Genomic DNA, 16,207 nt, shown 5'->3' with positions numbered 1-16,207 from the left:
CATTAATATATACATATGTATATATGTATGTATAATACTTATATACATATGTATATATGTATGTATAATATGTATATATATGTATAATATGTATATGTATAATATGTATATGTATAATATGTATAATACTTATATACATATGTATATATTAATGTATATATAAATGTATATACATACATATATGTGTGTGTGTGTGTGTATATATATATATATATATATATATACATATATATATATATATAAAATGAGAGAGAGATAGTCTTTTATAGTTCCATAGAAATTTTAAGATTGTTTGCTCTAGTTCTCTGAATAATGTTATTGGTACTTTGATAGAGATCACATTAAACCTGTTCATTGCTTTGGGTAGTATAGACATTTTAAAAATATTTGTTCTTCCAATCCATGAGCATGGGATGTCTTTCCATGTACTTGTGTTATCTTCAATTTCTTTCATCTATGTTTTATAGTTTTTGGAAGACATGTCTTTCACCTCCTTGATTATGTTTATTCCTAGATATCTTATTATTTGTAGTGCAATTATAAATGATATTGTTTTCTTAATTTTTCTTTCTGCTTCATTATTAGTAATATATAGAATTGCTGAACCACTATATTATACATCTGGAACTAATACAATACTGTCTGTTAACTATACTGGAATTTAAATTAAAAGTGTGTGTGTCTGTGTTTGAGTGTGTGTGTATACATATATACATGTACACACACACACACATGAGAACAAACTTAATGTATATAAGTCATGCTCCTATGGAAGAAACTGAGGCCCAACTAATGAGTGCCAGAGCAGGCATTTCAACCCAGAACCTCTGATTTTCAGTTCACCAGTCTTTCCTCCTTATCATACAGTCACCACACAAAGAAGGTAGCATACAAATACATTTTTTGCATGTCATTTTCCTTGTTCTACTTTGCTTTGGATGTCCATGGCAAGAAGAATGTCAAAAAATTTGAGTGTAATAAGCCACTTAAAAAAGTATGAAACACTGAGAATTAAAAGGAAGGTGTTTGGGTTAGGATTCTAACCTACAAGGTGGTCATATGAGGCAGCGCTCCCACCAACTATCTCTGGTGGCCACTGTCAGACACCAGAGTCATACTAATATAAACTGACAAGTCATTCCCTATGATCTCAGGTTCTTATTAATATAATTTGATCTGATATAAAAATTATCTATATTTTCTGTGAGAAGATAAAGTCAGATATTATCACTCAAAGAGATGGCTAAGCAGAAAGTACTAGTCAGAGGGACAGAAAAGACCTGGCATCAGCAAACTAACTTGACTCAGATGCATGAGGATCCTGAGCTCTACAGTCTGATTGACAGGAACACCAGGAAGAATGACAAAGGAGGTAAGAAGGCATAACGTCTCCTATGTGTAACTTCTGCATGGCCGACTCACATACCTGTCAAGAAATCATTTATCATTTATATACTGAAGCTATTTCTATCACTTTTGCTCTAAGGAAGTAGAGAGTTTAGGTTACGGATTATATGTATATAATGCACATTTCCAGTTTACTCTTGAGCTTATAAAATTTTGGTATTTTTAAAAGAATTTCATTGATTTTTATGTTTCACTAGGTTTGGGAACCAATATGGCTTCTTAAATGGCAACTAGATTCTACTTGAGCTGATAAGAAAATGAGAAAATTTAAGATTGATGAGAAGATACAGGGCTTGATATCAGCTGTACCAGATGTATTTCTTTTTTTTTCTTTTTGATGTTTAAAATTTTTTTTTAATGTTTATTTAGTTTTAAGAAAGAGACAGAGTGTGAGCAGAGGAAGGGCAAAGAGAGAGGGAGACACAGAATCCAAAGTAGGCTTCAGGCTCTGAGCTGTCAGCACAGAGCCGGACACAGGGTTCAAACTCACTAACCACGAGATTGTGACTTGAGCAGAAGTCGGACGTTCAACCAAGCCACCCAGGAGCCCTTTTTTTTTCGTGTTTATTTATTTTTGAAAGAGAGAGAGCCAGTAAGCAGGGAGGGGCAGAGAGAGAGGGAGACAGAGAATCCCAAGCGGACTCCGTGCTGTCAGCACACAGCCTGATGCGGGGCCTTGAACTCACAAACCATGAGATCATAACCTGAGCTGAAATCAAAAGTCAGATGCTTAACCAACTGAGCCACCCAGGCACCCATAGATGTATTTCAATAAGAGAGCAAATACAAAACTGATTGTAAATTTATGTCCAATAAACATTCACTGAATACCTACTGTTTGAAAAAACACAAGAAGTTCCGGTGATAAAGCACTATCCACAAGTTTTATAATCTGCTTATGATGATTAATTTAATATAGGGAAAGAGATAAAGGCCTTAAGTGAATTATTATAGACAATGCATTAAGTATTGAGGAAGAAGCAGTTAATTTTAATTACAGGTGAAAGCAAGGGAAACTTCATAAAAGAGATGACATCTATTTTGAGACTAAAGGACAAAGGAGGGTTTGAACAGGTGTGGGTGGGGAAAGTACAGAGAGAAAGTCAAATGTGTTGAGTGCCTTTGTGCCACATGCTATGCTAGAAACCTAATCTAGATGATGTGAATTAATCCTCCAATAATACGACTGTCACAGATTCCATTATTGTTTCCAATTATTCACCCTCATTATTTTTTCTATATCTTTTGCCCTATGCAATTCCTTCCATTAGGGGTGGATTATATTTCCCAACCCAGTGATGTAACATCCATAGGGCAAAGTGGTGCAAAGACTTGAACTGTACTTGTACAGTTAGACAGTTGGACTTTTTACCATCCCCATTAGAAAAACAATCCTTGTATTTCACTGATCCTCCAAAGTATAGGAGACCCTATACTGAGCCCAGCACCTGGAGCTGAGACCAATCTATCCATAAATGCAAGAGAAACAAACATGTATTTTATGTCACTGAATTTTTGTGGTCGTTGGTTACACTATTGTGCCAATAACTGATTGACATACTTGTACAAAGTTAGGAACTAAGCCATAGAGGAGAGAAGTGGTTTGCCCAAGGTTATTTCTACCTAGGTAACCTAGTAAGAGAAAGAGCCCAGTTTAGAATTCTGGTGTGTCGTGGACCTAAGTTTACATTCTTACTATCACTGAATAACATGAGAGTATTAGAGAGAAGGATATTTCAAGATTAGAGCAATGGAGGTACGAAGAAAAAGCCCACCTTGGTTGCCAGTATCTAAGATGGTTTAATGATTCATGGGGTTAGGACGATAAATTTGGTCTAAATTTAGGAGAGTTTTGAATGTCAAGCTTAAAAATTTCAACTACATTTTAAAAACATGAAAACCTATCAAAACATTTTGAATATAGATGCAACCTACCAGTAAGGCAATTCAGGTAGCCACATTAAATACAAACATTTAGTGGGACCACTCACAGGCTTTTGCAGTAATGTTGGCAGCAAGACAATAGACACTAAATAATTATTTCTCATGTTAGGCCAAGATTAACTGTGCTTGCCCCAATAGACACTCCTTATAGAACTGAAAGATACACTTCTATTTTAAACACATCTTCTAGATTGATCTAAATGTAAATATACTCCACGAGTTTTAACTTTCAATTTATTTCAACATATCTTTCATCTAATATTTATCAATTCATTATGTGTGTATACAGATGCATCCAGCAATTTGTAAATGTGGTTAAAAGAAGTTGCTTGGCAGCTGGGAAATGAATCAATCTGGAAAAAAAAACCCATAAATCTACTGCCTTTAGGCTAAAACACTAACTAAAGGAGGAAATGACTATGATATGACAACTGTATCAACCAAAACAGCAAATTACTCATGATGAATGTTCAATGCCCGGATGGTAGGAGACCTTTCCCAAACCAACTGTGCCGAGGGCTTATGAAGAGGAAATATGTATATATACATACATATGTAGTTTTTAATTTACTTACTTCCTTTAACAAAAGGTAATTTGCTCAAAGCATAACTACATATGACATATTAACTGAATTGATCAGAAGTATTGCAATTTAGTCTAAGATCAATCAGGTATATAGTCATGATATACAGTCTGTGGTTTTTACTGAACCTTAAGATTTACAAGTATCAAATGATTATCCCCATTGTATACTCATCACTATATAGAAAAATATCAACAAAAGGAGGTTTTTGTAAGTACAACATCCTCTGATTTAAAGTATATGCAATTGTCTTTCAAGAAAGTTTTCTGCAAATCAGATGATATAAGGAGTCTTTCTCTAGGAAGATAAAAGGTCAAATTACAGACATGAGAAGGACACAGCTGCCCACACATCCTTCCATCCCTACTGTCACCCACCCTTCAAATTATTTTTCTTTTCATATTATGTCTTCTCTCCCCACTGAAGGTCCAAGACTCTTGCAGAAGTTAGCTGTCAATTGCATTTACCTTGGGGGCATAGTCACTGTCCTTAAAGTGCTTCTTAATCACCAGAGAGGGCCCCAAATTAGAAGGAATGCAAAGTACTATTTTCAACTGATATCCACCTTCCATTTCTTTCTCTTAAACACACATTTCCAGGGATTCAGGAAACATTACAGCAGGGGTTGTTTGTTTTTAAGGTACCTATTTTAGGATAATTTAATTAAATCACTTATTTATTGTCTATGATCTTTAATAAATGAGTATGAACATTTCAAAAATTAGAAGACTTGTAGTAATGAGGCCATTTGTGATTCCAAAATTCCTATTCCCATTACCTTTGCATATCAGTCTTGAGAGAAATAAAGTGCAAAAATGGATTATATGAGTAAATTCAGTAAGTGAGAATTCAAGGATTCTCAAGCTATATCAAGACATGGGGAATAACTGGCAGGAGGCAAAAGAGGAGTCTCACATGAGGTTTTCAAGTGGGCAGAAGTAAGAGTTTATTTTTCATTTGGAATATGTAGTAATTACTTAGATTCAAACATAAAATAACTACAAACTTTTTAAAGTATAAAATGTAGAAGCATTCTAGACAAGGAGCTATCATTTGTTTATATTTTTTATTTAAAGAAAAAAAAGATGAAAAGAATGAATAAGTCTAAATAAAAGGAACCTGTGTTAGAGCTGAAATTTGTTTTTTTCTGTGGTGAGATTGTGCTCTCACCAGAGAATTATATTATTTATTCCATCATTTTCTGGAAAAGTTTCTGAATAATACAATTTTGTTTCTCGTAATTATTTCTTAGACATTCAAGTATCAAGGGTGACTTTTTCAGGCTGCTCTGATTTTCTGCTAATTTAAATTCCTAAACAAGGCTTCCCATCCAGGAAACCATGATTTGTGTTGAACAAGAACCCAGACTTCCTGAATTATAGGATCTGAAGCTCCTTCCATGAGCCTCAAAGGCACAGTCAGGTTGGATTTCTGGGAACAAGCTGTATGTGAGTGTTGGGGGCTCTACCATTGGATGAAGGGGAGACTAAAAGACATCTACTCACAGACTAGCTTCTTTCTTTGCTTCAGTCTTACCACTGATGTCTGAACTACATGTACTACAGTGTTTCTTTTAATACTGTGTCCTGTGTAATGTCAACATATTAATATACATATTAACATATATACACATATGTATAAATTCACAGACATATATGTGAATATATGTGCATGCTTTTTTGTGTGTATTTTTTTGTTGTTGAAAGGCACTATCTTGGACTATGTATTTAGGGAGAATAATTATTCCTTCCTGCTTTGTCCATCACTCTCCTTTTTTCTCTGGCTCTAACTAGCTTTGGCTAAATCCACAGTCATTTCCAGAGGTCAAAGGTCATGAAGGCACCTTTCCAACTCTCTGCCCCCTGGCTTTACAGGAACTGAGACAAGTAACTGAAAATCACCTCCCAATATCCCAGTGACTCAAGGGTCAATTCTCTCCCTCTCCAATCTTCTCCAACTACCTCAAAGCCCCACTTCCTTATCCTCTTTTTGGTCATCTTAAATCTTGAGGGAAATGAAAATTTAATCCTCTCTCTGCAAAGGTTAGGCACTCCTGAGTTAATGAATAGCTATCCCTTAAGGGTGTTTGGACATGTTAAATGAAAAACCACATGAAAGGTATTCAATATAGCAATCTGCTAATAACTTGGAGATTAAAAAATGAAAATAAAGTATAGCACTTTATAAATTTTGAAGTACATACTTTTACTTTAAGACCTAATATTTCAGTTTTTTAAAGGAAAGAAATACTTAAAGTTCATTAACATTTCCTCCTACCACCCATGTCTAGTTTCACCTCCATCCCGCCCCCCCACCCCCAAACAGCCCTTAAAAGAAAGGAACAGACAAAAAGACAGATACATCCTGATTAACTTACTGATGACTGTGCAAGAAACAAACATGTCAACTAGGTAAAGAACTCTAAAATTCCAAAACAAAACAGAACAAAAACATAGTAAAATTTATTTTCTATATTTTGAATCTTATGGTACTTTATTATGGTACTTTTATTAAATTAATTATTTTGATTCAGTGTAGAAAAGTAGAGACTTCATATACAGTTTAGTTTACATAAAATGAGAATTTTTAGAGTTGGTGCTTATAATGATACTCGAAATATTTTTTTTTATTTTAATATTTAAAAATAAATTGGGAGTTTTTATTTGTTACAGTTGTCAGTTGACACTCCAGATTAAAAGTGGTTTTAGGACATATTGCAAATTTCTTTTCAGAAACCAGAAATGAAAGAGCTTCACCTGCATCTCTAAAAACAAAGGCAGTTAATATGCCAGGTTCCTTTCCCCCACCCAATATAATGGAGCATGTGCACACAGAATAACTAGGAAGCTGGTCCCACTCATCAGCATATTATAATGCCTCCTGACAGCCTCACACACTGCTTCATCAACATCATACTGTTTCAATTACACATTTTTTTACCCACCTCACATTTTAAGCCACCTTCACTTCTATCTCACCTCCAGCTGCAGTATTAAATTTAACTACATTTTTCCAAGTATAGATGGATTTGCTGCAAGTCAGAAACTGAAAAATCACTAACATTGTTATTGTTCCAGGCCACAAAAAAAAGAGGAAAAGGCGGTAGGGAAAAGAACCTTGGTGGATTTTAAAGAAACAAATAATCCCTCCCCACAAAAGCCTGACCCTCTGAACCAATGGTAGAAAGAATTAAGAATTGGCTGCAGCACAGGATGGGGTCCCTGTGCCAATGAAATGGAAATGGTCTTTTCAAAAAATGTTGGAGCCTGCTCACTCCCCTGTGATCATCCTACCAGTTCTGCTCCACCCTGCAAGGGGAATGAAGCAAGGTCTTTGATTTTGCCAGTAAACTCTTGGGAAAAAAAAAAGGATGAGCTTAAAAAGATGAACTTTAATTTAGCAAACACCATAGAGACATGTCCCTAGAACACTGCCACCTCAAGTAAAAGAAAAAAAAAAGTCTTCTATTTAGATCGTAAAGAGAAATTTTAATACAGTGAAGCAAAATCATTCCAAAAGAGTGACTCTTACTATGTGGCTTCTTCTCTTTGGAAAAACTCTAAGCAGACTAGAGGAAAACTCCCTCATATCACTGCAGTGTCCACCTTTTGGGAATAATTATAATTTCATGAATATGTAGTATTCAGAGAGCTGAGTTATGAGAGTGAGTTTTCATAGCAAAAGAGCGGGCTGGAAATCAGAATGTAACAGATTTCTTGGTGTTTGGATGATTTATGAAAGTTTCACATTACCTTCCTCGCAAATTGACATTTCATCCTGATTGGTTAAGTACCATTTTTCTGTTTTAGTGGCAAAAGGATCCTGAATAATGTAGTTGCAGCTGGATTGTCTTTATGTGAATTCCAAGTGGTGTGATTTCCGAGTTCTGACCCTCAGCTGATGATTAATTAACTTAAAAACTACAACAAAAATAGTTCCCTTTTGTCCCAGAGACAATAACCTTACTTTACAAATCTGTAAAAACTGGTAATCTTGCCTTGATTCTCCTCGGGCTCAGAAAGCTTGACCATGTCTGAGTAGATGGGACAACTGGGAAGAGCAGCATTTCTTCTCCAGAGATTATCTGCATTTCAGTGACATGGCAGCTTGTTTGCTGACATCTAGGTTGGAAGGGTGTGAGGCAGACCAAAAAGTGCAATCTTAGCCCTATTGCTAAGATGATGAGTCTATAGTTTGAGAATAGAATTCTACCACTGACTATATATCATTTCCTTTTTTAAAAAAACCAATGCCAAGGGTATTTAAAAATAATAACATTTCCAATAGCCCAAACCTTCAAATGTAGAGATTTTCAAATCATCTTACATTTTAATCACAGTTTTGTTCCCGACCCGCCCCGCCCCCCCAGCCCTGCCACAGGACATATTTAGTAGAGTCTAGTATGTGCTAGGCATATGCTAGTTTCTGAACTTCAACAGAAAGCAAAACCAAACTGTGGTCCCTGGGGGAAAACAACATTAATCAAATAACCAGATAAAGGTAGGAACTGCAAATACAACAAAAGCAACAAAAAAGAGATAGATACATGGGGATATGAGGATCCTTCAATAGAAAGATTTGACCTAGTCAAGGAGGTCTTGAAAGAAGATTGGGCTGATCTGAAAGATAAGTAGGAGCTGACAAGACAGTGAGGGGAAAGAAGAACATTTCAGGAAGATGTGATAACATGTTCAGAGGACCCTACAATGGGAGGGAGCCTGCTGAACACAAAGAAGAAGACTTTTTTTCTTCTTCTTATTCTTCTTCTTCTTTTTTTTTTTTTTCAAATCCAGCATGCCTAGAGAAAAAGAGTGAACAAAGTGGAAGTAAGACCAGAGAGAGAGGGTGAAAGCCACATTTTGTAGGCCATATTTAAAGGTAGGACACAGAAATGAAAATAAGAATATCTTAATAGGCCATGTTGAGAGATTTTGACAAGCAGTTTATGGATTACAAGGATCACTCTGGCCATTCTGTGAGGTGACTAGGTAGGTAGATGAGCTGGGGGCTATTTGCACACAGCAACCAGAGCAGCAGTGGTAAGAAGTATGCACGGTAAGCTCACGGTCTATCCTACTGCAGTACAGCTATGCATGTTGCCTCACTCTTTATCTGTAGACATTCACCCTTTATCCTCCACTGCCTGGATTATTTTCTTAAAGCACAACTCTGACTATGTAATTTTCCTATTTGTGTCCATTTGCCATACCTTCATAGCAACAGGCTCAGTCTGTGCTGGCACTCAAGGCCTGATAACGTGATTGTGACCTACATTTTAGGTCACATCTCTCCTTTCTATTTGTTCAAAGCTCTTCTCTATCCAAAGTGGTTTACTTATGTCCTTGTTTTTGTTTGTGTCCTTCAACCCACTTGGGATAACCTTTGTCTCCTGCTGTGCTACCTCTCTTTACACTTGTATTCAGGCCTGAATTAACCTTCCACCTCTGTTACTTTCTAAATTCTGCTTATCCTTTCCCATCCAGATTAAATGCCTTCCTTGTTTTCTATTAAGAATTCCCAGACTACTACATTTCAATACAGACCACTCAACTTCTTCCACACACATTTCGTGTTATTTGACAATTCATCATGACTTGTCTTGCTGTACCAAATTAGTAATTGATGAGAGTACTGTCTTTAGCTTTTCATATATGTATGTTTTATCTCTTCATCTAGTTAATAAGGTGCTGGTAGCAAGGAACATGCCATGTATTTCTTTCTCCATTTGTTAGTACCTGCACAGTGCTTTGTACATATGTAGGTTTTCAGTGGATAGGCATGACTTAAAGTTTGCTCCAAGATATGCTTTACCTTTACCTATGTCAGTAGGGAGGGGGTTTGGAGGTCTCCACATACTCTAATGAGATTTACAAAACTCACGGAGTAGCATGTGACAAAATTTCCAGAGTAATATCAATCGTAACTCTCCAGGAACAGTGGTTTCACCAATAAACAGAAAGGAGGTTTTGGAGTGACAAATAATATGGATTCAAATCCTCACTCAACCACATACATTCTAAGAAATTTTAAACTAGTTTCTCAGTTCTCTAAGATTCCATGTCTTCATCCGAAAGATGGGGATAACCATATCTACCCAGCATACCATATGTAAAGATGTTAAGTCTCATTAAGCACTTAGAAAGCTCTCTGGTCAGTAGCTGTTCCAAAAAAAAAAAAAAAGGTGAAAACGTCAATACTTTTCCTCAACTCTTCTCATCACCTCTACTCTATGTACATGAATGTATTTCATATGCAAGCTCAGACACGTGTGTACACGTGCACACACACGTGCTTTTTTTTAGTACTTCCTTTAGTCTTATTTTGTAACTGCGCTGACTTCTCAAATCTATCATCTTTTATATTTCTTTTACATCTCTCCCTCTCTCTTTTCTTCTTTATTTCTTTATTTGATGAATATCTAACAATAAGACTTTGGGAATCACAACTGGCAAAATAGAACCACCATTGACAACCTTTTCAATATACGGTTACATTATTGAATGTAAACAGGAAGGGTAAGAACTTCTACCAAATTCCCTTTTCTATTGTCCAGTAAGCAAACATCTCTGCACTGAGCCATTAATCCCTCTATTGTATTCTCTTCCCCACAGTCCAACTGAGTAAGATTAGAAATCGAGAGGGGGTGGGGGAAACAGTTGAGAGATTAGGAGACACTGACAATTCAAACTCACAAAAAGTTACTGAATGCCCAAGAAACAAGAAAGATTGGCCTTTCTCATTTAAAATCTTTTTGAATCAGTACAAAGTCTGAAGCCATCATGTAATGTTTATTCGTAACTTTTGTATACCTGAGGTGTGGTAAAATAGTCAAATAAAGATTGTCCCATTTTATATTAGCTTCTCTAAATGTCCCAACAATAACTATTCACTTAAGAAATGTCAGTATGTGAGGCATTCAATATGTATCAGGTGTGAGAAATAGAAAGCATGCTGATCAGTTCCAGTTGTCAATATCACCTTTTAGACACGCAATACTTAATGTCACATGAAAACAAGCAAGCACTGCTATGTGGCTGTTTATCAATAAATTCATTAATTTATTTTAAATAATGCATACCAATTTTTATGTATCACTGGCAATCAGCCACATGATTTACATTAAAGATAATTCCCCTATATACATTTTTTTAATGTTCATTTTTGAGAGAGATACAGAACGTGAGCAGGGGAGGGGCAGAGAGAGAGGGAAACACAAAATCCAAGGCAGGCTCTAGGCTCTGAAATTTCAGCACAGAGCCCAATGCAGGGCTTGAACCCTCGAACTGAGAGATCCTGACCTGAGACAAAGGCAGAAGCTTAAGTGACTGAGCCACCCAGTCTCCCCAAAATATTTCCCCTATAGAGAAGGGTAGGAATGAAATCAATGAGTATTTCCAACCCAAAGAGATAGATGTTTGACTAATTTATGTGATTCTAACCTGGGGGCATATCAAAAAAAATTAAACTCTCAAAATTTTAGCAAAATAGATCTAACCTTGAAAAGATGTATGTGCAATTTCCCTGAATCTATTAGAGTCTTTCATTATTATTGTTATTTTAAAGACTTCTCTAGTTTCATTAAACTTCTGACATGAAAAAGTGAGTGTTTCATACAGATGGAAGAGGTCTGGGCAGCACTTAAGAAGCTGACTAAAGGTGGCTTAGCTAGCTCCAAAGTGATTCCTATTAGAATGAAAAATAAATAGACTAAGTGCCAAACTCAAAACTATTCTCTTACAGAGATAAACTGTAAGTGCTCTATGGAAAGTGAAAACAGCTCTCTGGGGGAATGCTTGGGATTTGGGCAAAAGAACAATGCAACTGTTTCAGTAAGTCAAGTGGAAATATTTGAAGGAGGGGAGGAGTTTAGGAGTTACTAGAAACAGAGAGAAGACTTGCCGGAGAGAGCAGGGCTGTCATGAAGGACTCCTAGTTAACTGACCGTGCAAACAAACACTAGGTCAGTTCTGAAAGGGAAATGAAGAAACCTCATGATGGATATGTACACCATTTGTAACAGGGAGGCTAATCATACTTGTTAAGTCTTTGGCACTACACCTAGTCTTTAGGATTAATAACATCTTTCAATGTTTCAAGAAAAATGAGTTCCTTCAACATGACTAATAATTTAAACACTCTGCTTTTGCAAAACCTATATAATAATTAACTTGGGTGTTTCTAACTTCTTCAACAACACTGAAAATTATTCCTAAAGAACTACAGAATGAAGATGAAGACATGATTCATTCCTCTTTCCTTTCAGTAAAAAAAGCTGAAATTGACATCAAACATATTGTCTAGAAGTTGCAATTATGCTTTAGCAAGAGACTTCAATAAATCAAATATGGTTGTCTATTCTGAACAAACATCCAGGAAGAAAACTTGTGACCCACTCCAGAGAAATCTTAGCAACTTTCTCTAAAGTACAAACAAATTTGTATAATTTGTGAAAAGATAAAAATGATTGCATGTTCTCTCTCAATTTTAACTCCAATACTCCTGGTAGGAAAAGTCTCTCCATTTGGGAGATACTAATATGGAACCCGCTCAGACAGATGGCAGGAACTGATCACCAGTGAGAATGTAAGTCCTTAGAAGAGGAGCCTATGAGGACTCCACTTTTAGAAATAATTGTATGCCTACATGTGGAAGCAGAAAGTGGTTTATCAATTATGAAAAATGTTTACTGAGCTCAATGGCATTTGCTTCTTTAGAAAGTTTTTAAAATACTGACAGGAAGAACTAATGAGTGAGTGGGTAAAGGTAGTAAAGATGAAGCGAAATAATATAAAACTATATTAAGTTGCATTGTATGGACAAACAACAGAACACAGAATGGCAATAAGGAGAGGGTGTCCCAAAGAGGTAGAAAGAAGGGTCAAACACAGTGTGCCGAGGAAACTCTGTATTTCTGAATCATGTTAAAAGACACCTTAACTTTTAAATTTTCCCTGGAGTCTCAGTCAATAAAATGTAAAAAATCTGCAACCTAAGCTACTCTTCTATGAGCATTTATTGAAGCAATAACTATTTTAGGAATTCTATGTACATGGCAATGAGCCCCATGCTTATCTTTTTTCCCCATACACAAGATGAAATTATAAACCAAATATTTATTGCACCCTTACCGTGAACTTGATTTTTTAAATGCAATTTAAAGCATTAAATTTTATCTTTTAAAAGTTCAGTGAAAAGGGCTTATTGAATATTTATTAACTCACTAGTCCAAGGCTGAGCAATAAAATGGGGGTACACGTTCAGAGTGTAGGGCTTCATCATCAGCCCTAACAGATGCTGTGTTTTCCTATTGATTGTGGTATCCATTTTTATCAAGTAAATACAACTGAAGAGGTCCCTGGGTGGTTCCATTGGTTAAGAGTCCAACTCTTGATTTCAGCTCAGGTCATGATCTCATGGTTCATGAGTCTGAGTCCCATGTTCAGCTCTGCACTGACAGCATGAAGCCTGCTTGGGATTCTCTCTCTCTGCCATTCTCCCACTCATGGTAGCTCGCTCTCTCTCTCTCAAAATAAACATTTAATATATATATATATATATATATATATATATATATATATATATATACACACACACACACACACACACACACACATATATGTCATTCAAGATCGTCTCTACTTCCTCAGTCTCAGAGGTTTTCAAGGTAGTTTGCCTCATCTAGTTGTAAATTTTCTTCTGACTGCTACTGTCCTTAGATTTGTCCAAACTAAGTTTGTTTACATTATATCCAACATCACTCAGCTGAGTAAAGAGCTATTTCTAATTCTGTCTGGCATGAAGAAATGTATAAATGAGGGACACCTGAGTGGCTTAGTTGGTTAAGTGTCCAACTCTTGATTTTGGCTCAGGTCATTATCCCGTGGTGATCTTGAGATCGAGCCTTGGGATTCTCTCTCTCCCTCTCTCTCCCTCTGCCCCTCCCCTGCTCATGCACTCTCTCTGTCTCAAAATAAATAAATAAATATTTTTTAAAAAATATATAAATGAATATAAATGTGGCTGTTCAATTAGGAATGTGTTTGAAACATGAAATTAATATTCTTATTTAAAAGGTGAATTTTAGACTATAATATATTTTTTGAATATGTGAAAATTCCACATTTATCCAACATCAGAAAAAGAGGTTTTAGATTTGGGTGAACTTTCCAGAAAACTGGATTTTATACTTTAAGGTCAAAACTTCCTATTATTAGAACAACTTTAGAGCAATATAATCCTAAAATATACTTATTTCTGTTAAATAATCAGTGTAATGTGTATTATACAGGTTAACTTTTACTTAATAATGGATTCAACTGGGTATCATGGTATGGTTTTTCAGTTTTTCAGTTACTTCCTTTAGGATCCAAACATCAGCTGTCACCTCTCCCTACTGGCATTCACCCTTTACTAGCAATAACCTTTTCCCTATTTATTGCTTCTAATTTGTGGTAGGTTGAGAAATTTGATGCCAAGCCTATTAAATTGTAATCTAAATACATGTAAGTTGAATCAGAATAATAGCTTGAGGCAATCTCTAAAGAGTAAACTCTTGAGAGTTTGGAGAATGATGTTTGCTTTTAGACATCCATACACCCTCTTTATTTCATGTATGAGTGTGTGTGTGTGTGTGTGTGTGTGTGTGTGTATGAGAGACAGAGAGAGAGACAGAGAGAGAGAGAGAGAGAGAGAGAGAGACTGAGTGTGTGTGTGTGAGACAGTGTGTATGAATGTGTATCCTAGAACCATACGTAAAAGACTTTGCTCAAGCCACAGACTTCATGTTCCTCTCCAGGGATGTCTTTTGGAGCCAAAAACAAAATGAAACAAAACAAACAAACAAATTTTAAAAAAATCTTAAGGTTAGAGTTTATTTCGCAAAAGTATCTAACAGGTTTTCCCCCCAGTATTTTGATCCATATCCCCCAAATTAGCCCTTTCTTTTAAATTTATAGAACCCAGGGGCACCTGGGTGGCTCAGTCAGTTGGGCATCCAACTTTCAATTTCGGCTCAGGTCATGATTTTGCAGTTCATGGGACTGAGCACCATGTGTGGCTCTGTGCTGACTGTGAGGACCCTGCCTGGGATTCTCTCTCTCTTTTCCCTCTGCACCTCCTCCCGCTCACACATTCTCTCTTTCTCTCAAAACAAATAAATAAACCTTAAAAAAAAAAAAAGATACCTAACCCAGGAACACATTTTTAAATGAAAAACTACAGTTTAAGTGTTATTAAAAATAGAAAAAAGTCTTAAAAACTGATTTAGGGCTCTACATTTCTAACTCTTGGTTGGGACTGATGTAGGCATTTCTTCCTATGATGGATTTACATGCTAGCAAGAAGGTTGTCTTGAAGTTTAAAGTTGAAGACTGGGCCATAAAGCAAAATAAAAACATAATGTTCACAGGAACCCCGACATTCTAACCAATAATGCAAACAAGTCTGTTTCTGAGGCAATGTAGATGACCACTAAACTGTTCTGTAGGAAATCCCTGACCTGAAAGGTAACAATACTTATTACTTTGACATATACCGCTAGTTAGCAATGGACTCATAGGCAATCTCCTAACAATCTGCTTCCATGTTCTTATTTACAAATTGCAGATGATAGCAAATAGGGTGTTGTCAAGAGTCAGCAAACCACAGTCCCGGGCCTAATCTGCTTGCCACCTGTCTTTGTAAATAAAGTTCTATTGGAACAAAGATGCATCCCTTCATTTATATCATCTTTGGCTCCTTTCACACTACAGTGCTTGAACTGAGAAGCTACAACAGAAACTGAATGATCTACAAAGCTAAATATGTGTACTATTTGACCCTTTACAGAAAAAAAAAATGTTTACTTCTTGTATATGCTATACCACAAGGGTGTCAGGAAGACTAAATGTCATAATAAACAGGAAAGTGATCGAAATGCTATCACTAGCTGATATTGATATTCTTACTGAGTTTTAGGTACTGTTATAAATGTCATACATGTCATCTCATTTAATCCTTACAACAATCCTAATGTGTCTATTTTGTAGATGAGGAAACTTAAATCCAGAGCTCAGTAATTTGCTAAGCATATACAGCAGGTTACATGAAAAGGCAAGGCTCACACCAAGGTTTCCAGATCTAGACAGTTCTTTGCCACTAGGCTATATTGCCATTATATAACTAGAAATTTCTAGCTGTTAGGCATAGGAGCATTTTTGACTCAAATATTATTAGCATTATTTTAATGTATAATTTAAGATAATGCATAACCGATATTTGCTCTATGTGTGAAC

At 35.9% G+C, this 16,207-nt stretch overlaps 1 protein-coding gene across 1 annotated transcript in view; it reads right to left on the bottom strand.

The window, feature by feature from the left end:
• MACROD2 (mono-ADP ribosylhydrolase 2) overlaps positions 1-16,207 on the bottom strand; it is a 2,023,701-nt gene that overhangs the window by 1,241,020 nt on the left and 766,474 nt on the right. The gene's annotated exons all lie outside the window — the stretch shown is intronic.

This window comes from Panthera leo, chromosome A3, assembly GCF_018350215.1.
Source record: "Panthera leo isolate Ple1 chromosome A3, P.leo_Ple1_pat1.1, whole genome shotgun sequence".
Taxonomy (NCBI): domain Eukaryota; kingdom Metazoa; phylum Chordata; class Mammalia; order Carnivora; family Felidae; genus Panthera; species Panthera leo.
The sequence above is the reverse complement of the archived record's forward strand: the minus strand, read 5'-3'. Positions and strand labels throughout refer to the sequence as shown.